Here is a 21,823-nt window from a genome sequence, read left to right as displayed (position 1 = left end):
TTTTATTTTATTTCAAATGCCTCCTACATTTTCTTTACATTTCTTCTCCCACCAGATCTTTGAAATACCAGCTGAGAAAGTCTCATGCCTACTTTGCAATTCACCAAACTTAAACTAATAACACCTCCTGCTGTCATCTGTCAGTTAGAATAAGATTTATAAGTGGCAGCAGAAATCACTTTCATGATGTTTACTGGAATATGAATAGCCTGAACAGGCAGATCCCTCAAATTTACTGCTCATATCAAGTGAAACCTGTCATGAAAACCAGAAACTCAGTTTTAAACTGCAGCTGAAAGCCTCATAATTTAGAAATAAAATACTAACTGGACAATACCATGTACTTGTGTTGAAATTACATTCAGTGTGAAAAGGTGTGACTGTTCCAAAATGGCTTAGTCCAATATATTGCCCACTGGTTTCACTGTAGGTTATCTTCTGTACTGCTTATGACCACTGCTTCCATCTTCTGTATGCAACTGCCCCATTTCAGAGACTCTGAACACATTTTAGTTTTCACATGTGGCTAGAAACATATAGGAGGCTTCATGAACAAAAAAATCCTTTTGTATTTTTTATTATTCTGCTGTGCAATTAGTGAACATGGTTGCTTGAACTAACTGAAGCTAAAGCTAGGGGAAAACTAACACTAGTGATTGTTAGAAGTGAAGAAATCCAAATCTAAAGACAAGCCAGTTTGAGTTAGATTAGTAATTCTTAATGCTTGTGAGAAATACCCATCCTGTACATGAAATTATCATAGGTTCACTCTTCTTTTTCAAACAGGCAACAGTATCGTGTGTTTGCTGCCCTCCTTGCACTTCAATCAGTTAACTTGGTAAGGAAAAAAATGGCTTTAAGAAAAATTTCAACAGGTTTGAATAAAAATAAAAAATTAAAAAAACAAAAACAAAATAAACCTACTTGAGACTGTTGCACACACTATAGCAAGCCAGTAGGCAAAGCTAATCTTAGACACAATATTGCAACCCCTAGATTTTATCTCATTTTTAATTAAAATACTCTAGAGAGAAAGATCACTATCTCCTGAACAGCAGCTTTTAACAAGTCCTATTATTATTATTATTCATTTTAAGACAAGTTAACACTAAAGAGTACAAATTTAAGAATATTACTGCTACTTTATTGATCCTTTTAGAGGCAAGTAAGCATGCATTTCTCTAACAAAATCTGCTACAGATGCAAGCAGTTTTCCTTATTTCTCAGAAGAAATTTACATTTAAATGCCCTGGGCTAATCATGGCTGTTCATTATTCTGCACTGGATTAAATTTTGCAAACTGAAATCCAACTTCAACTCAGAGCAAACTGCGGATCCTTGCTGCACTAGCGCTATTTTCCCTTTCAAACCAGAAGAGAACATATATTAAAATAAACAGTTGAAACGCTGAAAAAACATCACTGAGGTCACATTTCAGCATTAAAGAATGCTCACTGCCATTAATATTTAGTCTACCTTAATGGAAGAAATTTGAGTTAGAAGACACTTTAGGTTATCTTGTCCACCCTTATGTCAAGGGAGACTTGCTTGCTATGGCATGTTATTGATTGCTTTGCCAGCTCCATTTTGAACTGTCAATTAATACCGAGTTCCCAGTTCTAAAATCTTACATGTTAGCAAAGTTAATTCTTCCAAAGCATCTGTTTTTGAGGTGGCTTCACCAGAACCAACCTCTGATTCTTCCTTCTTAGGATCTTCACCTTACGGCTGTCTCTGGTTTACAATACTCCATTTCTGACTAAGCTCAAATTGTTAAAAAAAAGTAATAAAAGTAATTGCTGCAGGACACTTACAAACCTCTCAGCTTCCTGTTAAGCTCACACACCATGGTTTAGAGGTTGTCAATTTTACCAGCTGACAGAAGTTCTCTATATCATGGTCCACGAAAGAGTCACTTCTTGAAGAAGATTCTAATATTAGACTGCAGAGCATTTTAATTGGTAGGATGACTTACAGATTATTAGCTAGTTGTATATTAATTGGATGGGGATGCTTTTATTATATCTAAATCTGTATGCAATGCAACTTTAAGAAATCAATACACACTTTACCCAATGCTAATGTGCACTAGTCTGTTTTCTGCTTTAAGTTCCCAAACACATCTGCTTAATATGCAACAGTGAGTCACTGTATGTGTGCATACATAGACTACAGCCACAATTCCCTTTAAAATTAGTTTCAACTTGTATCATTTTAGTTACCAACATGATAAGCAGTTTTTTTCTTTGAATGAAGCAGTAATATTGCAATTTGGCACAGAGATAGCAACATTGATTGGGAAAACCTGCAGGTGTCCATTCACAACGCAGGATCCCTGTTTCTTGAGATAACCCAACGTGGGTGGGTTACCGAAATGTACAGAAGAGCAGCAATACACTGAACCACCCAACAATGCTGTTCCAGACCGAAAATTTCTCATTGAAGTGTACAAGGGGTTTTTAGCTCACTGAATTCAGTGACCACTTTTTCCACTGACACCGAGAGACTTTCCATTCATTATGCCATAAGTATTAAAGTTCTAGTACATTGGAAGCTATTCCTGCCAAAAGAGCCAACAGTTTAAAGATACACAAGTTTACTTCTGTTGGAATTCATGATTTGTGGCATTTGGAACAAATCCTTGAAAAGCTCCAACGGGGGGGGGGGGGGGGGGGGGAGAGAGAGAGAGAATGGCACTGGCTACAGCTACCATCTTCTGAATACACCGTATGACAAACCAAGGAGTTGGCAAGTTACCCAGTCAAGGTCTTTTCAAGCACCTAAAAAAACTATTTCAACTCAAATTCATTAGGACCCAAAAGTGTTTTAAAGACGCAGCAGCTTCTGGACAGATTTTCCAAAGGCACACTCTACTTTTTCCCCCAGCAAGCCAAAACTGTCAACCAGTAATGATGCGAGACATGTTTCACAGGCACGTTTGCCTGGGGACTCTGCTTCCAAGAAGGGACACGTTAAGGGATGTGATTTTAATATTCACCTAGATAGTCACCTCTCAGACGTCGTGGAGCCAGACACCAGCGCAAACACCTTCTAAGAATGACGATTTAAGACAAGGCACGAGGTATTATCACCAGTTCCTTTGGAACAAGCCTTGGGAAGAAAGCCTCAGCACCTTAAGTTAAAAGTTTAAGAATGCTGTATATAATAGATATTGATGGATTTCTGTAATAAGGATCTTAAAATGATACGAAAAAGAGCCTCCGAAATTTTATTCCCCTGCATCTTTCTTTAGTTTCTCCCTTCTCATACAGTTTAAAAAGTAAAACGTGGAAAAAAAAATACCCATTTAAATATTAGTAAGGATTTATGTGGAGTGTGAAACATGCATAGCAGCGCATCGACTCCTATTACAGCTGTGCAAATAGGTTGCCCCTCAGGTCGCAAAACCTGCGGCACTCACCCGCAGCTCCCCGAACGCTTCTCGGGGCTCAGGCTGACACCCCGACCCCTCTGGCAACCACCGCTCGCACCGCTTTTCAGAAGACCTTCCTCCCGAAATCCTAAATCCTTCCGACCTCAGCCTCTTCCGACAGCCCGAAGGGCTCGGCGGGAGGCCCGGGTAAGCTTCGGCGCGGACAGTCGCCCTCCCGCCACTCGGCTCCACCATAAGTAAGCATCGAGCGCTCTCTCCTACCGCACTGGGCAGCCGCCCCCAACCCCAGCGGAGGCTCCGGCCCGCTCCCGAACTCACGTGGTGCCGCATTCAAAGGTTACACGCACCGCCGGGGCAAGGATGGCACCGCCGCCTCGGTGAGGCGCGTCCCTCAGCGGAGCTGCCCCGCGATCACCCCCGGAATGACGCCCGCGACGGCTCCACTCTCCCGGCTACCGAAGCGCCGCCGCATCCCTTCGGCGCCCGCGCCGATTGATGAGCAGCCCGGCCAGGAATCGATAAATCAAAACAGCCCGCCCGCTCCGACAGAGAGCGGCGTACGACCCTGCCGCGGCCAAAAACACCGCCCCGGGGGCGCGGCGGGCGGGCGAGGGAGGGAGGAGGCTGCCGGGTGCGGGTGCCGGGCTCCCGGCCCCCGCGGGGCGGCAGAGAAGCGCCCAGGATGTGGGTGTCGTAAAGCCGCAGCGGGCTAATCCCGGCTACTTAACCCGGCTAGCGGCGGGAGCTGAGCACCACCTTAACCCGGGGCGTGTGCGTGCGCGCCCGCCCCGGGGGCTGCGGCTTGCCGGCCATGCCCGGTCGCGCGGTCCGTGGCGGCGCCGCTCCCGGCGGCTGCGCTCCCGCGGAGGCTTAGCCCCGCATCCGCTGCCCTCAAGGTCACGTCGCGCCCCGGCTGCACGGCGGTGTCTAGGTGCGCGCTCCGGCTACCTGGGGGGAAAACCGGCGACAGCCCTGGACGCAGAACCCAGCCCCACCGGCGGTCCCGCTGCCATCACCGCCCCGCCGCAAGCAGCCGCGCCGCTCGCCGCCTCCCCGGCCGAGCCGTGCCACGGCCCGCAGCCCCACGGCGTGAACGGAGCAACGCTGCACCTGCCGCCGCGCCGCTGCCCGCCGCGGGCAGCCAGCCGGGAGAAGATCTGCTCCACGCCGCCCCGCCGTCCTTACCTCGGCGCCGCGGGGCCGACCCCGCCGCGGGCCGGGAAAAGGTGCCCGTGAACCTGCCGCCGCCCGCCCGCTCTCTCGCCGAGCGCACAAGGTCCCCACGCTCTCCGCCCAGCCCACGGCCGGCCGGCCCCGCCACGCCGACCCGCCCTGCGGCCACGGGAGGAGGGCGGGAGAGGGGGCGGGGGGGAAGCGGCGACCGAATTGGGGAGGGAGGGGGAGAAGGCAAGAGGGAGGGGGAACCGGTGCGGGGACAGCCGGGGGAGGAAGGGGGGTGGGGGGATGCGGACAGACCGCCCCGCCCCCGTCGCCTCACCGGCAGGAACCAGCGATTCGCCCTCCTGGCGGGCGCTGCCGCCGCCGTTCGCCGGGGCCCGCCCGCCTCCTTTCCCCCGCACGCACCGGGCAGCGCCGACCGCGCCGCAGAACAACCGCTACAGGAGCCGGGCGCCACCGGGCAGGGCGGGGCGGGACGCAGCGATCCGCCCGCCTCCCTCCTCCGCCCGCCGCGGTCACTCACTTGTCCGCTCCCCCCTCTCCTCTCCTCTCCCCTGCCGCAGCCGCCGGTGCCCGCCGCCCCCCTCGCCGCCTGTAGAGCGCGGGTCACGTGACGGTGCCCCTTGCGAGCCCAGGGAAGGGGGGGGTCCTGACGTGCGGCGTCTTCAATGGGAGAGGTGGCGGGGGGGGGCGCCGATAGGCACGGCGCCTGCGGGGGCGTGGCCCCACACCTCGCCCCGCCCCTCCGCGGCCGCCACTGGCGGGCGGGCTGCTGACGCGCTTGTTTCCATGACGTCGGTGGGCGGTGCCGCGGCGTTTGATGGAGCCCGGCGGGCTTCGGGGGTCGGTGACTTTGCCACGAGCGACGCCCGCGGGGCGGGCTGCGAACGGGGCGGGGCGCGTGACTGTGTGTGTGTCCCCCCTCCTCCCGCGCGTAGCGGGGCCGCCGCCAGACGGGACGGGGACTGCCTCGGCGGGGCGGGGATCCCCCCGGCGGCGGCAGCGGGAGAGGCTGCGGTCCCGCAAGGGGCGGGCCGGAACGCGCCGGTTGCCCCTGTGGGCGGGAGCCGGGGCCGTCCCGGGGGCGGTGGCGACACCGCCTGAGGGGGGCGTGACCGTGCGGGGCCGCCCGAACCGTCCGCCGGGGCGCGGTTCGCCTCTGCCCCACGGGGGCGCGGGGTCGCTGTGCTGCGCTGTCCCCGCGGCGCCGGCGCCTTGCGGCCTTCCTGTGCCGAGGAGGGCAGCCGGCTGGTGCTGAGCGCCGGGTCGGTGCTTGTGGGAGCAGCGGCCGCGGGGGACACGGCGGAGCCCGGGAGAGGCTCTGCCGCGGTTGCGGGAATGAACCGGGCTGCCTGAGGAGCTCAGGGTGGGGTCCCCTTGGGAAGGTCCGGAGCGGAGGGAGCGAGCGTGGCGGTCGCTGCTTGTGGTGGGCACCGCGGAGCAGCGAGTCCAGCCCGCCCGTCAGGCCGGCCTGCCTGCCTGTCAGGGGACCCTGGTAGCTCCCGCAGGAGGACGGGGAAGGTAAAGGGGCCACAGGTGTTCAGCAGCTCTCCGTCTCCAGCTGAAGGCTCTTCGGTTGGAGATAGAAAAATAAATGGGGTTATGAAGGCCTGAGCCCAAGTGAGGTGTTTGGGGAAGTAACAGGGCTTGGAATTAAACTGGAAATTAAAGACCCTGATTTCAGTTCTTCCAGTGTAGTACATCACACGCACCCCGCAGTGAAAAATGCCTATCCATAAGCTATATGTAATTCTGTAACCACTTTGTGTGTTTTTTCCAGCCTTGTTTTCACATCCTACCCGCCCCTCCGCTGGGCACCTCACTGGAATGACTGGCCAGCTGTGCCACAGGCTGTCGGGTTCCCCGAGTCTACCATAAATACCCTGCCTCTCCTTTGTTACCGCTCAGATCCCGCCGCTGCCAGAGCCGGTGCTGCGGAAGAAACGAAGAGGAGAAGCTGGTGTATCCCTACTGTTGCAGACCCGAGATGGTGCAGAGCCTAGGGGGTTAAAGCAACAGGATGAAGTCAGCATAAAACAGCCTACAAGGACTGGCAAATAAATAAATCATCCTAACTACGTTATTATCATGGCTTTCCTGAGCTTCATTGTCTCTTTCGTTCTTAACCTGAATGCCTGTTACATTTTTCTGCTTGTTCAAGGGAGGCAATCAAATGAGACTGTGAGCAGTAAATGGCTCCTGCCCATTCTGGATGTTGCTAAAAATACTACCTTACCTCTCTACATCTAGAGGTCAATTGAAAAATCAAAATACTGAGGTCAGCAACCCTGCAGACTGTTCTGTTGAGGAGATTTCTTGCATTTCTTCCCAGAAGGAGAATATAAAACTATCTGAATGCATATGAAAGAAATTCTCTTACCTTCTGCTTGCAGCTGAGCACCCTCCTCTGCACTGATGGCTGTAGCTCAGCAAGGCTTCCCCAGGCACTTGGAAATTGCATTTCTGGATACAGCTTTGTAAGACTGGCAGATGTGTTCTGCACAGTTCTGTCGTATCTCCCAGCTCTCAGGCAGACAAAATTAGCTTTGGTACAGCTAAGAAGGAGATGATGTGTTCAACGTATTGCAGTTTGAGTACATGTCTGTACCTGCTTCCTTTTGTCTTAGGGAAGGTAGGTAGATTGTGCTTCAGTTCTTTGTCTGTGAAATGGGAATAATATCATATTTATTTTGCAGGAAGGAAGCAAAGGTGGGAGGGGTACACATCAACATTAATTTTTTTGTGATACTGTTATGGTGGAATTCTCTAAGTGCATACATTTTTCAAGGCACAAAATAGTTGTTCTTTAATGTTCCTTTTGCACTGATATCAAAAGACAGCATAAAAACATGGAATACAAGGACTGAAAGTGAGAAGAAATTCCTTCTGACTCTACACAATCTTCTCCTGGAGGAAGAGCTAGAAGTAAACCTCAAGCTATGAAGCTTCATGATTTTTGTGAGAAAATAGGCACTCTTATTTCTAAAGGTTAGGGCATGTCACTGACTAACAGAAAACATTCCATGTAATGTAGGTCACCAGTGATATAAAGCAAGCAAAATCAAGATGCACAAAAGAATATTTCTGGAGATCTTTCATTTAACTTTTGAGGAAGCATTACCATTTCAGGAAAATTCCGTATGGCTCAAAGACAATTTGGAAAGGCCAGACTTGACAAATCAGTGACAATAGCTCAACTCTTTCTGTGACCAGCACTAACAACACAAGTATCATAGTCTTAACAGACCCAGAAAATGTGTCACAGAGAATTTAAGTGGGTTGCCTGAATCTGGTCTACTTACTATGAGACTTTTAACATGAAGAGTATGAATCAGAGTATTTGGATTATTACAGCTTTTGAGGCGACCAAAGTCTAAGTGACCACCTCACATCCCATCCCACATTGAATGAAGGAGGGGCCTTTTGGCAAGATCAGATGAGAGGCTTGACGCGAGAAAATAGAAAACAGACTCTTTGTAGTTTGTGCATAGATCTAAACTTTATTTTATTTGAAACTCGTTTCTTGACTACCCTGCTACTGCTGATCGTGTTCAAACTCAGTCACTTAATTAAATTTGATGAAACTGGAGAGAATAGAGAAAGCATGAAAAGTTGGGAGAAAGTTTATTTGTGAGCATTCAGAGATGAATGCCCAAAGCTTCCATGGCACTTGCAGAGCCAAAAGTTTTCTGTACCAGCTACACTTCTCCCAGTCGGCTTTCTCAGCCCAGTAGTATTATTGTTTGACCCCACTCCACAGACCACCCTGGAGAAGATCACAAAAGATTCCCCCTGGCTGGGACTCTGTTCCATTCCTGCTGGGCAAGGGAGGCTGTATCTTTTGATGGTTCCAGCATCCTGTGTCCTAACAGATCAGTCTATTGACTGAAAGACCAGACAGCCATCTAGATAAGCAAGCCATTGACCTCTCACTCATCTTGTAGGTGTCACAATGATCAAATTGTTCTATCATCCGCCCATGCCGCCTAGCAATGACCTTGTGGTACAAAACGATATTGTGCAATTCACTCTGAAACCCCCCACCCCTTAGGAAAGAGGCCTATCTGTAAACATTTGCATTTTTATCAGCTCAGAAGTCTTTCTCTTGACTGTTCAAGAGCTCAAGATTTGTGCATAATGTGTTTCCTGTTGTGAATACATATGGTAATTTAAAAGATTTGTTTGTTTTTTTTTTTTTTTTTAAACTCTCTTGCATTTACCTCAAAAAAGTTTTAGTTTGTTTTGTTGTTTTTTTTTCTTTCAGTGTTATGTTCTTCCAATGTGACACTACAGGATAAGGAAGGTGAAAGATGAAAGTGACATAAATAAAGGCTGTGAGAAGCAGCAGTTATTGCGCAAACCACTTTTTCATGTATATTATGTCTGAAATACATTGGAAAGAATACACTGGACTTCATATATTCACTGTTTCTTCTTTACATGTTCTTTTCAGGTGCCACCACAGGACAACAGCATTACAGCCCCAGACCTGATGAAAGAGTGGAAAGATGTTTCATGAACAAAGGTGCAACATCTACATGCAAAGAAAAAAAATAACAAAGCATAAAATCCTGGAACTGATGGAGAATCTGGCTAATTAAAGGACTTAGATCAGGCAGAGAAAAAAAAAAAAAGAGCAGAGTTGGAGAACCATAGTTCACACTGCTAGAGAAAGCAGGAAGAAACATATTTGGGAAGCTTTTAATGGTAAAATATACAAAAAAATAAAAACAAATATGGATGTGATAAGACTATATGACCATGGCTGCCTCTTAGAAAGTGAGAAATGACTGGCAGATGAATGTCTACTATTTCTCTGCAAATAATGTACTGGTAGAGCTCAAGAATCCACACAGTGAGCACCCAATCACCTCCACTGCAGTGGCTTTTCTTATGTAGCAATTCCCCAGTTTGGAGCTGATACTTTCTCACCATGGCCTTACCACTTCATTGCTGAATTCGTAAAGAATTGCAGGAAGGCCAAAGACTAAAGCAAGGCTGTCCTGGAAGCAAATCTGTCCAGTTCACTAGAAGGGTTTGTTATAAATAACACTGCTGTTGCCGTCTCCCTGGAGCTGGTGTTAAGTGGTCGTCTCTCAGTGTCTGTCCTTGGTATGGGTATGCATCAGTCAGGCAGCTGACCTATCACCCCAAGACTCAAAATGTGGGAGTATCCATTATACTTCCCAAGGTGCAAAAGTGCTTTGGGGGTACATGGTATGTACAATTCTGTATTAAAATGAGAAGTGTTAGTTCATTTGATTTATAGCACTGTGGGTGCTTTTAGATGTGTTGCTTTTTAAGGCTTCTCTGCTGAACTTGTCTGACAAAATTATGGTTTTATCTTTGAGAGCCTGTGGTCATCTGATGTTAGTTTGTGAAGATTCATTGTTTTCACTCTTTTTGTGGACCTGTTCCAATTCATGCTGACTGAATATCTGCTTCATGAATTGTAATGTTGTGATCCTCTCCTCTGTGATCAAGTGTCAAGGAAGGGGTTTGTTTATTTTTCCTCCCCTTCCCAAGATACGAAGCAATACGGGCAACCAAGCTATCTTCTCTCTGATGCCAACTGGCCAGTCTGAGTCATGGCTTCTGACTCATAAGAATCAGTTTTAGGAAGAGTAAATGTAGCCCCTCCTGTCCCTCATCAGTGCTGGATAATTGTCTTGAAGAGAATAACACATTGTCTCAGTGATGCTACTTCAAAGTCCTTTGGATAAGAAAATAGATAATTCAGTTAAGCCGTGGGTTCTTTCAGCAAACATTAACATTTCTGCCCCTTGGCAGATGGGGCTTTGAATGATGGCTTTGAAACATTTAAGAGTCATTAGAGCTAATAGCTCCCATTCTGCGTTTCCTTCAAGGAGGAGTATCAGAAAAAAAAAATGCACTACCTTATTCCTGCTACCTTAGTCAAGAATTAATCACTTAAATGATAAACAATGAGCTGAACATACTTGAATAAATTGTTTTATTTGTTGATCAGATACAGCTCTAAATCATCTTGGCTGGTTCTAAGAAAAAAAATCCCATCTATCTAATATTGATTTAAAAATATTAATAGCAACCTATTTCACATTCATGGTTTCAAACTTTGGGCTCAGCCTTGAAAGCCTTATTCAAGAATAATCGTTTCCAGATTACAAATAAGAGATCTGAAGATTATCAAGATCAAAATTTGGATGTTTGTGAAAAGCTATGGGTATACAATATCTAGTGCCAAAGCCTTAAATAAATAGCTCTTCACAGTAGTATAAATTGTAGTAAAAGTATTATGTAAAATGTTTATACTTGTGTGCATGGAAAATCAAGTATGATTAGAGTTCTTAAGCATAGATTATGGGCAGTCATAAAAACAGAGTCTTGACTACAGTGTTGTCTCTATTAACAGGCTATTATATAACTATAAATATTAAGGTGAGCAGGAGCAAACTTTTAAAATAATTTAGAATGTAGCTTGTTAGCTCATAAAACCAAGGAAAATGAACTGAGCTGTTGTGACATCTACTATACCTCTATTATGTACTGGTAGAAAAGATCAATAGGATCTTCCTCTGCATAAATTCCCTTTTGTAAATTGGATAACATGGCAGCCATGTATTGAACCACTAGAGTTTAAATATATCATGTTATGGGCACATCTAGTAATAGTACTGCTGTAGGTTATTTTCAGGCTACAACATGTTATGCAGCCGTAAAGGCAATTTGGTTTAGGATGGAAGCGGATTAAAAGAGAAAACTGTTTTGTACATGACAGCAGTCCAAACATTGACAGTTCTGTTATCTTCAGTTCTGACTGGATTCAGTGAGAGCTGCACATGCTTAATAATTACTAAAACTGACACCTATGTTACTAAAAATACCTCAGATTACTAAAAGATTTTTTTTTTAATTCCAATAAAAGGCTTTTAGATCTATTCCATTTTAGATCTACAGTAAATCTTAAATCTCTTTATCTTTTGTGTTTCACTCAGCTTGATGTTAAAACCAGCCAGGTCCATTTCACTGTTCAGCCAGTTCTTCATGCCTTTCATATTCAAGCCCTCAAGCCCCAGCAATGGCTATTGAACTGCAAGCTACACACTGAGAACACTCCCCCAGGATATCAGAAAGGACCCACGGCTGGTCTGCGGGACTATAGTTGGGAGTAAATGTATGACATGTCCTTGACAACATTTGTAATGGTCTTTAAAAATGTCAAGGGCTAGTGATAGTCCACTGGTCTAAAGCATCTGAGAAGCACTAGAGCATTTGTGCATTTTTTGGCTATATACATTTAAAAGATATATTTTTTTACAGTTAATGAATCAGTTTTTACAGGAACACTTGCTCTGCAGGTCACAGCAGAAGGACTTATAATGGCATCAGAGTGTGGGATGTTTCAATCAAGCTCAGCTAGAATCACCTCTCTCCATCATCTGCTCTGGACTAAGAATAGTAGAAGGGAGACTTTCATTTTACAATGGGGATGACCCACATGTTCATACTTCTCTGCTGCAGAGGGAAAATGCAGAGGTGAACCAACAGAGAATTCAGTCCCATCATAGTGTAGTTTCAGAAACAGCTGATGTATGCATTTGTGATATTCCAAACATCTTTCTTTCGGATTTGCCCAGCCCTGTGCTGAAGTGCTAAGCCACACTCTTAACACCCTCTTGGTTCCTTTGCATAACTGCTTTTGCTTCCTTTTCTTTTATGTGCTCTCTGCTTCTCTTTTCCTTCAGTTTAGCTTTTTTTTTCCTAAGTAACACCTTTCCCACACTTCCTGCCAACCAAACCAAACCCAACTAAACCAAACCAAACTCCAACATCCTGTGGCAATAATGCATCAGATGATGATTTGGTGGTTTGCGTTGTTGGTCTGTGGTATTCCTCCCCTTGCCAGTAAAATAGGGTTGATTTGTCCTCACATGGACATCTAAAAGAAGTACATCCAATCCTGTAATAGTAAGCCCAGGATTCTTTTATTGTCAGTGCACTGTGAGAAGCTACAGCCTCCAGGAGTATGTGTATGTCATTCTAAGTTTAATGTTTAGGGTAGTTCTGTAGTTGTCTCTATTTCTTCTTTAATTCTGGAGGTAAACAAGGGTGAGTAGTTTAAATTCAAATGTGAAACTTTTAGAAGGTTAGCAGTGGGTGTGTGATATGAACTTGTCTTTCAGACTGCATTATTTTCTGGACTCTCTTAATCTACCAGCCATTACTTTTAAGCGGCCACTGATCTGTAGAATGTATGCCAAGAAGCCAAAAGGAGAAAAATACAGTAGGAGAACCAGGTTTTAAAACAATATTTTGCTAGGTATTTTTAATGAATGCAGCTTTTTAAATTAGTGCAACTTTTGCTACCAACTTTTTGTAATTAAAACACAGAAACTTGATATGAGTTGGGTAATCCTTATGAATTAAATGACATGGTCTTTAGTAACAACACAGATGAAGAATGTCTGAGTCCAGCAGAACTATCTCTTGACACCATCTCTAGACATATCAAGGATGAGGGGGTCATTAAGAGCAGCCAACATGGTTTTACCAAGGGGAAGTCATGTTTGACCAACCTTATAGCCTTCTATGAGGAAGTAACTAGGTGGCTGGATGATGGTAGAGCGGTAGATGTGTTTTTTCTTGATTTCAGTAAGGCATTTGATACTGTCTCCCACAGCATCCTCATAGATAAGCTAAGGAAGTGTGGGCTTGATGATCAGGTAGTGAGGTGGATCAAGAACTGGTTGAAAGGAAGAAGGCAGAGAGTTGTGGTTAATGGGGCAGAATCTAGCTGGAGGTCTGTGACTAGTGGAGTCCCTCAGGGGTCGGTGCTGGGACCAGTGCTGTTTAATATTTTCATCAACGACCTGGATGAGGGAACTGAATGTACCCTCAGCAAGTTCGCTGATGATACCAAACTGGGAGGAGTGGCTGACACACCAGAGGGCTGTGCTGCCATCCGCGAGACCTGGACAGGCTGGAGAGTTGGGCGGGGAGAAACTTGATGAAATTCAACAAGAGCAAGTGTAGAGTCTTGCATCTGGGGAAGAACAACCCCATGTACCAGTACAGGTTGGGGGCTGACCTGCTGGACAGTAGTGAAGGGGAAAGGGACCTGGGGGTCCTGCTGGATAGGAGGATGACCATGAGCCAGCGATGTGCCCTTGTGGCCAAGAAGGCCAATGGTATCCTAGGATGCATTAGAAAGGATGTGGTTAGTAGGTCAAGAGAGGTCCTCCTCCCCCTCTACTCTGCCTTGGTGAGGCCGCATCTGGAATATTGTGTCCAGTTCTGGGCCCCACAGTTCAAGAAGGACAGGGAGCTGCTGGAGAGAGTCCAGCGCAGAGCTTCAAAGGTGATTAAGGGAATGGAACATCTCCCTTATGAGGAGAGGCTGAGGGAGCTGGGACTCTTTAGCTTGGAGGAGACTGAAGGGTGACCTTATCAATGTTTACAAATATGTAAAGGGTGAATGTCAGGATGATGGAGCTAGTTTTTTTTCAGTGATGTCCAGTGATAGGACAAGGGGCAATGGGTGTAAACTGGAGCATAGGAGGTTCCATGTGAACATCAGGAAAAATTTCTTTACTGTGAGAGTGACAGATGACTGGAATGGGTTGCCCAGGGGGGTTGTGGAGTCTCCTACGTTGGAGATATTCAAGGCCCGCCTGGACAAGTTCCTGTGTGATGTACTCTAGGTTACCCTGCTCTTGCAGGGGGGTTGGACTAGATGATCTTTTGAGGTCCCTTCCGACCCTTGGGATTCTGTGAAAGGGCAATTGGCATGTGGAAGGTTAGAAGGACATGGCTGGTGCATCATGGTCCTGATAGACTGACTCAGTTCAGGCTAAACACCCCTGAGAGCGTATACTTTGTTGCTAGACTAGTCAGCTATGGGAAGAAAATGACTGTGGATCCCATACTGGATGTAGTGCATGGAGTTTCTTAAGAGTTGAGATGCAGGGTGTTCTTAAGGCTTGAGATGAAGGGTGGAAGTGCCAAGTAAGTTTTGAGATGCAGGGTGGAAGTGCCAGCACTATCACAGCCTATTTTGAAAATGACACTGAGACTTAAACTTTGATCGGTCTAATCACTATGCTTGTCTGCCTCCCACCTTCATGTGGTTCTGTAGAAGTCCATGTTCCTCTGCTGAAGTGCAGGGACAAGTTAGCACTCAGAAAATTGTCGAGAATCCCCCTCAAAAAAATAGTGTTGGCGTGTATAAATAAATATAAAAATATACATAAAGAGAACTTTAGGAGCTTTAGGAGGGAAGTGTCATCTAAATATATGCCCAGCTAAAACTCTAAACTGGTATTACATTTAGCAAAAGTAATAAAAAATTAAAAATTATAATCCAGCAGTAAAATGTCCATAAATTCTGTTGGTAGTAGAAAATCCAGCTTGTTACATAAAACAAAATTGTTCCTTTCCTTGTTACTGATTTTTTCCTCATGCATATCCCCATCCATTTTAATTTTGCTGAGAAGACAAGTAAAAATATCCATTTCAGAAAAAAGTTAGTTCTGATGGTTCTGTATGGGAGCCATATGCAAATTTTATTCTTTTTTTAAAAAGGAACCAGAACTCTTATGGTAAAGTATGGGTGTTAACCATGAGAAATGAAACCAGCAAGAATTAATTAAGACCTCTAAAGCCAGCAAATAGATACAGATAACAGATAATAGTACAGATAACTTTGTGAGGTGTTTGTTTCTTTCTTTTTCTTTCTTTTTCTTTCTCCTCCCTTCTTTTCTTCTCTATCTTTTCTTTCTTTTTTTCTCTTTTCTTTTTTTTTCTTGATTCTTTTTTCTTTTTTCCTTCCCTTTCTCTTCCCTTCCCTTTCCCTTCCCTTTCCCTTCCTCTCCTCTCCTCTCCTCTCCTCTCCTCTCCTCTCCTCTCCTCTCCTCTCCTCTCCTCTCCTCTCCTCTCCTCTCCTCTCCTCTCCTCTCCTCTCCTCTCCTCTCCTCTCCTCTCCTCTCCTCTCCTCTCCTCTCCTCTCCTCTCTTCTCCTCTCCTCTCCTCTTCCTTTCCTTCCTTTCCTTCCTTTCCTTCCTTTCCTTCCTTTCCTTCCTTTCCTTCCTTTCCTTCCTTTCCTTCCTTTCCTTCCTTCCTTCTTTCAACCTGATCTTTTTCTCTTTTCTAAGTTAGATGCAAAACTACATGAAGCATTAAATTGGCAGACAAGTAAACCTAAGATAAAGTACCTCTCTTAAACCCCTAATGCCAGGGAATTCAGACATGAAGCTATATCGTTGCTCTTCATCCTGCAGTACTTTTGTGTGTGGAGTTTCTCACTGTTGACATAATACTGAGGTAGGCAAGAACACAGATAATTTTTTCCTCCCTCAAAATTTTTTGGGTTGGGGTTGCGGTTGAGGTTGAGGGGTAGAGGTTTTTAATAACAGACTACAACACTTTTGTTTTCATGTTTAATGTGTTGTGCACATTGGAACGTATTCATATTTTATTTTTGGTTTTATGTTTGACAAAAAGTAAATAAAATGATGTGAGAGAAAGCAATGAATATAATGTATAGCTCATACCTGATTAGATGAGGTCTCTTTTATTATACTGTTGCAAGTTCCAAACAGAAACATGAATGTAGATCAAGTTAGACTTGTGCATGCCTTTGCAGGTTTAGGACAGAAACTGCCTAAAGGAACTCAGGAAAATATATTGCTTGCATTGTATCAGAGAACTTCTGTATCTCTCTCAGAATAGTAATTGTTTTCCATTTGCAATATTAAAAAGCACTTGCTAGAACTCTGGTCTGTTCCTCTGAAAGTTTAAACGTGCTCTTATTTTCAGTGTTATGAGAAAAAGGAATGTTTTTTTTTCTTAATGTATTTCAACTTTATTGCACTCCTGAAATACATTGAGAAGTATCCGATCTGAAGCCTCCTAGCATGTGTCATTTTCAGTAGGGTTGCAAGTATCAGCAAGTATTTTAAAAATAGAAATCAGTGGGCAGGTCCAATTTATTTTGTTGTTCAACTTTTCCAAGTTTTTACCTGTGGCCCACTGTGAGGAAAGGATGAATGACTTTCCTGAGAGTTCAACTCTTTCAAGAGGTGGTAGGAGGGAGGGAGGAAGAAAATAAATCAACAAAGCCCTGGTTTTGCATAACCCTAGTCATCTACCACTTTGTATATGTTGGCCTATTATAGTAGAAAGACATTTCTTAATTCTTCAGAGTAAGGAGAAATTAGAGGGATAATGGATCTCAAGGACAAGCCTCAGAGTCATTGTATCTTAGCTGTTCGTTCATGGACTGATGCAATTTAGCCATCTCCTATTTTTCCGTGCTGTCTTTCTAGGTACTCTGTCAGTCTACAAGAATTAAGAACTGAGCAGAAAAAATACAAATAGTTAATCATATAAAATACATTCACCTGTATTCCAGTTCCTTTAATCTATATTTTGAACCACCAGTGAAATAAGAGGTGTAATAAATTCAAATCTACCTAAATTATGTTCTAAAGATACGTTTTTCAGTGCTTAAGGTATTGCATTTTTATACCATTATCTATATAAACATCAATGGCATGGTCTGTTTCCACTTGGCCTTAGTCACACCAGTTATTTTTTGGTTCATTTTGTTTTTAAATGTGACTCATGAGGTTTCTCTATGCTGCTTATACAATACTTCTTCCTTCCTGATAATGCTTATTTGTTCTCTATTTTTGGCTTGCTTTTCCATTGTTATCTCTAAATTATGTACATTTAGCTGATGAATGGAGGATCTATTTAATTACTATAACCATAATAGAATAGTTATATTTTGCTATATATTAAATGTATTTGAAGAAATAATTTTTAGGATTTGGTGCCTTCGTTTTATTCTTCTACAGTGTTCCTATACTATCATAGTATTCTATGCATTAATTATGATTTATCTGACTACAAAACCAAAAAAGCTTAAAATATAATCAGTTTCCCTGATGAAGAAGATTCACATTACCAAAATCAAATGCAAGAAGGAGTAGAAGGTGATATTTGTGTGAACTGTGGAAGACATTATCAAAGGTTTATGAGGATTCAGATGAGCTAAAATGTTTGTGTATGTTTTTGTGCTAACTTTTATTGGGTTAAAAAGGGCTAATGGACTATAAATGCAACAGCTTTTAGAAAAAACTAGTTCACTAAATGCCAGTACCAGTTTAGTAGCCAAATAAATAAAACATTATTCACCCAGAATGAACATGGCAGAGTCAAGCTTCTAACAGTCTAAAGAACAGCTGGGGGAAAGGTATCCACATTTTATTCTTGTCTTCCCTGATATTTGCTTTTGTCCATGGTTAATATTTATCTTAACAATGGGTTTAATATTGCTTCAAGAAACAGATGATATAGTGAAAGAAAATATGTATCAGCAATGTATAAGATCAGTTAGTTCTCTACATTTTAAAATCCTAGTTTCCTTAATAAAGTTTACAATCCTTATTTTTAAAGATAAAATCTAGTCTACAAAGAGAGATTTGTTATCCTCTGGTACACTTTAGTTTTCATATATTGTTCAGTAATTAAATTTCATTTTACAAGATAATAACAGGGATATATTTTTATGAATACAGTTTGATAGAATTGATAGTCCCTATTTAATGATAGTACTACCTTGCAATTAAACAATTTGATTTAGCCATACAAAAGGTTTCCATGATATATCCTTTTCTTTTTGTCCACTGAATTGCTGCCAGTTGTTAAGTGAAACTATTTGCCTTTTCATTGCAGTCTTTCATTCTCTTATTTAATGCACGCTTAAATGTTCTTCTGAACTCTGGATGTTTGACGTCAGGCTTGCAAGGTTCAAAACATTTGATTTGTCAGGTGGTATCCTTTGGAAACAGAAAAAAAAAAAACATGAGAAAAAATAGTGTTGCCTCTGAAGACTTGAATGGGATATAAATTGTCTTTCATAGCCAGTATAAACCTAAGAGGGCTATGCCTCTGCAGGATAACATTGAGACACTTTAAAGGAGAAGAATTCAAGCTTCTATTTTTGATGGATGGTTGTCTTCCTTTAACCGCACTCGACTTAAGTTTTGTGGTCTTTTACTGCTAAGTTATGTAGTCTATCACTAGTAAGTTAAATAGTGGTTCAAGAGCCCTGTCTGTAGGACAATTTCTACTCATCAAATCCGTAATTAGGCACTTGTATAATGGTATGAGGTGCTGTGGCACAAATGAATTTTTACATCCTCATTGCAATCTATCTGACAGAAAATGCTGCATACTATGGATATGTTTTTTCAGAGGCACTCTCTCCTAGTTTGTTGCTGTTGGACTGCTTTATCTATGAAACACCTTTCCCACCTAACAACTTGAAAATCCTTTGTGTATATTCCCCTTAGAAAAGGGGACTCACATACAGTGTAATGACAGCATCTATCAACTCTTCTTCAGAAAAAAAAAACCTGTAGTATAGGAGACATGGCACCAAGTTCTCTCAGGAAATTCTTTACCAAAAATTACCCACCTGATTGTTTATACTATGGGGAAACTGTTGGGAAGGAAAAAATAAGGCAGAGCCCAAAATCTTAGAAATGTAAATTCAGTTTCTATGCATCTGAGACATATAAGGAGAACAAAACACATTCTACTTCAGCCTTACCTCTTCTGAAAACATCTTCTGCCAAAGGCGAGAAGGAAAACTCACCTGTATGTCTATTTGACCATAACACTTAATTTATGTATAAATTTGTCACTGTTTTACTTGTACCTGTTCATACTTGCAGTTCTTCAGTAGCTGACAAGCAGTAACCAACACTCATACGTGACATTGCAGCTTACCTATTGCAGTTTGAAATCCTGGCTAATGACTAAACCAGGCTCATAACTAAGTTCTTCTGCCTTTTGTTCAGTTTTACATCAAATACAGCATATTACGTCCAGATTTTGATAATGTAAGTCTTCTCTTCAGCCAAATGGCCTCTATGAGTAAGGCAGAAACATTTTTTTTCTAGGGCAATTAATTAGGCATCCACACTGTCACTCCCACACTTAAATTAATCTCCATATGTTCAGTTATCATAGGAAAAAAATAAATGAAAGAAGATGAAGGGAAAACTCATAGACACATCTCTGCAACGTTTTTTTCAGGCACATAAATTTCTGTCAGCATGTTGGGAATTCATAACCTCATTATTACATGCTTAACTCATCAGCACACTTCACAATTTCCCCACAAACAGTGGCCCTGTCACTTTTCATCATATATTTAAAATAGAGAAGAAAGAAGTCTCACTCATGAGACTTTAGTACTTTTATTATATGTCATTTAGCCCAGTTACTATTTACCTGTGGAATATAACTTCTGACTTAAATAGCACTTCTCAAGTTACTTGTTTTGTGATATATTGTCTTTGGTTTATTTAATTTCTTGTTTAATTTCCTTGTTAATTTGAAAAAAAAAAAATCCATACTTTCTCAGTCAGTTTTCTGAATTGCCCAAGTTCTAATAGGGCTTGCTGGAAACCCTTTTACACCACTTTTTAAATTGTCATGTGTGATGGGTGGTCTCAGCTAAAAAAAAGAAATATGGGAAGCACATATGAGCAAATAAAATATTTTCAAACAGGAAATATTAAGAACTTGCAGCTAGTGAAATGTATCATGTACAAATGCATCCTGTAATAGCTTATGTATCCCTGGCCTGATGTGGTTGTTTTGTCTGTGTAGCATTCCTGTGCTGTATGGCATTAAAATTGTTCCCAGAAAAGGTTTCTACCCTTGGCCCAACATTTCAGTTGCATAGGCACAGGCTGACTGATCAGTTTGTATGAAGTATCAGACTTTACCATTGTACTGGTCTGTCTGAGCTGAAGTTAATTTTCCTGCTAGCAGCCCTCATAGTGCTGTGCTTTGTACTGGTAGCTAGAAAGGTGTTAGTACTACTGCTGGGCAGGGCTCACATGGCATCAATCTTGTTCCTCCAACATTCCCCCTCACCAGCAGGCTGGAGAGAAGGGCAAGATGTTGGGAGGGGACACAGTCAGGACAGCTGACCCAACTGACCCAAGGGATATTACATACCTCAGGACATCTGCCCAGCAGTAAGAGCTGAGGCGGGGGATGTGAGGGCATTTGCTATTATGATGTTTGTGTTATGGAGTAACACTATGCACGCTGAAGCCCTACATCCTGGGAAGTGGCTGGACAGCTGCTGATGGTGAGTATAAATCTTCTGTCTTCCTTTGCTTCCACAAATGGCCTTTACTTTTGCTTTCTTAAACTGCCTTTATCTTGAACCACAATTTTTTCCTCATTGTATTTTCTCCCCACCCTGTCTGGCTGAGGAGGCAGTGATACAGTGGTTTGATGGGCACCTGGTGTCTAGGCAGGGTTAACCCACCACAACCATACAGGCATGAAGCTTTCATGCCTGGCTGCACAGCTAACAAGAGGCAAACTTGTCCCCTTTTTTAGGCTGGTGCACACTTGTATTTAGGATGCTTACCACATAGTTCTGGCCATAATAAGGAGCTCTCCTCTCCCAGCTTTTGGAAAGGAGAATGAGGCTGCTCAGAGTGCTCTCCACAGCACTTCAAGGCATAGCAGGCACTTGAAACCTACAGTCTTAAGAAGTTGCCAATCTGCAAAATTTTATAGTCTCAGTAAACAAAACTAGATTAAGGAGGAAAGGGTTCAAACCTTTATGTAAAGATCTACTTGATATACTTTACATTAGTTATGTGACCTTGCCATCTTTAAGGCTTTGCTTCTGTGTTTTCTTGAATCTCAGGATCTCTTTTCTTCCTTGGTTCAATATTTTCTTCCAGCCACTGCCTGCTTGCTTGCAGCTTTATTGTAACTGGGTTATTCTCCATGTATAGCAGACATGTATAGGACATATGTGTATATATATGTATACACATATATGTATATATATGTTTTATATATATATTTCTCCATGTATAGGACAGAGAAGACTGCTTAGTTATAGCAGTTATTTTATTTTTTTGTTTATTTTTTGAAGAGATTGGAGTAAGGTGTTGGAGCATAATCAGTTGTATTCAGAAGCAGGCCTCTCTCGCTTCCTCCCTCTCTTCATTTCTTCTACTTCTTCTCCTGCCTTTCTCCCTTCCCTCCCATCCTTTCTCCCTTACTCTCTTTTTTTTTCTTCCTTCGGCCCTTCCTGGTTCATAGAGCCACTAAGGAATTCAGTGAGATTTCTGAATTGATTGTAACTATGTAACTAGACATTAAAAGAATTGTTCTTCTGTGTAAGGGCAAATAAAACAGGAGTTTAGTGAGAAAATTTCC

General features: G+C 43.3%; 1 protein-coding gene and 1 long non-coding RNA gene across 15 annotated transcripts in view; both read right to left on the bottom strand.

Annotated features, from left to right (window-relative positions):
• The window catches only part of ATP2B1 (ATPase plasma membrane Ca2+ transporting 1), a 66,658-nt gene extending 59,576 nt beyond the window's left edge, over nucleotides 1–7,082 (bottom strand). For 5 of the 13 annotated variants that reach the window (XM_062633557.1, XM_062633644.1, XM_062633652.1 and 2 more), the window contains exon 1: nucleotides 4,580–4,706. The gene's annotated coding sequence lies outside the window, so the exon portion shown is untranslated. The other 8 variants (XM_062633597.1, XM_062633627.1, XM_062633588.1 and 5 more) reach the window with 8 other exon arrangements.
• A 1,904-nt stretch (nucleotides 7,083–8,986) lies between these two features.
• On the bottom strand, nucleotides 8,987–20,568 carry LOC134171453 (uncharacterized). 2 transcript variants are annotated; one of them, XR_009967637.1, is made up of 5 exons: nucleotides 20,473–20,568; nucleotides 19,859–19,952; nucleotides 18,176–18,396; nucleotides 17,753–17,892; nucleotides 8,987–9,107 (listed from the first exon to the last, which is right to left on the bottom strand). It is a non-coding gene; the product is annotated as an uncharacterized LOC134171453 (long non-coding RNA). The 2 variants fall into 2 exon arrangements; XR_009967638.1 differs by having other exon boundaries at nucleotides 17,753–17,799.
• Between the last annotated feature and the right edge of the window lie 1,255 nt (nucleotides 20,569–21,823).

Source organism: Pezoporus occidentalis, unplaced genomic scaffold, assembly GCF_034315485.1.
Source record: "Pezoporus occidentalis ecotype Australia unplaced genomic scaffold, CSIRO_AGI_Poc_V1 ctg112, whole genome shotgun sequence".
In the NCBI taxonomy this organism is placed as follows: domain Eukaryota; kingdom Metazoa; phylum Chordata; class Aves; order Psittaciformes; family Psittacidae; genus Pezoporus; species Pezoporus occidentalis.
The sequence above is the reverse complement of the archived record's forward strand: the minus strand, read 5'-3'. Positions and strand labels throughout refer to the sequence as shown.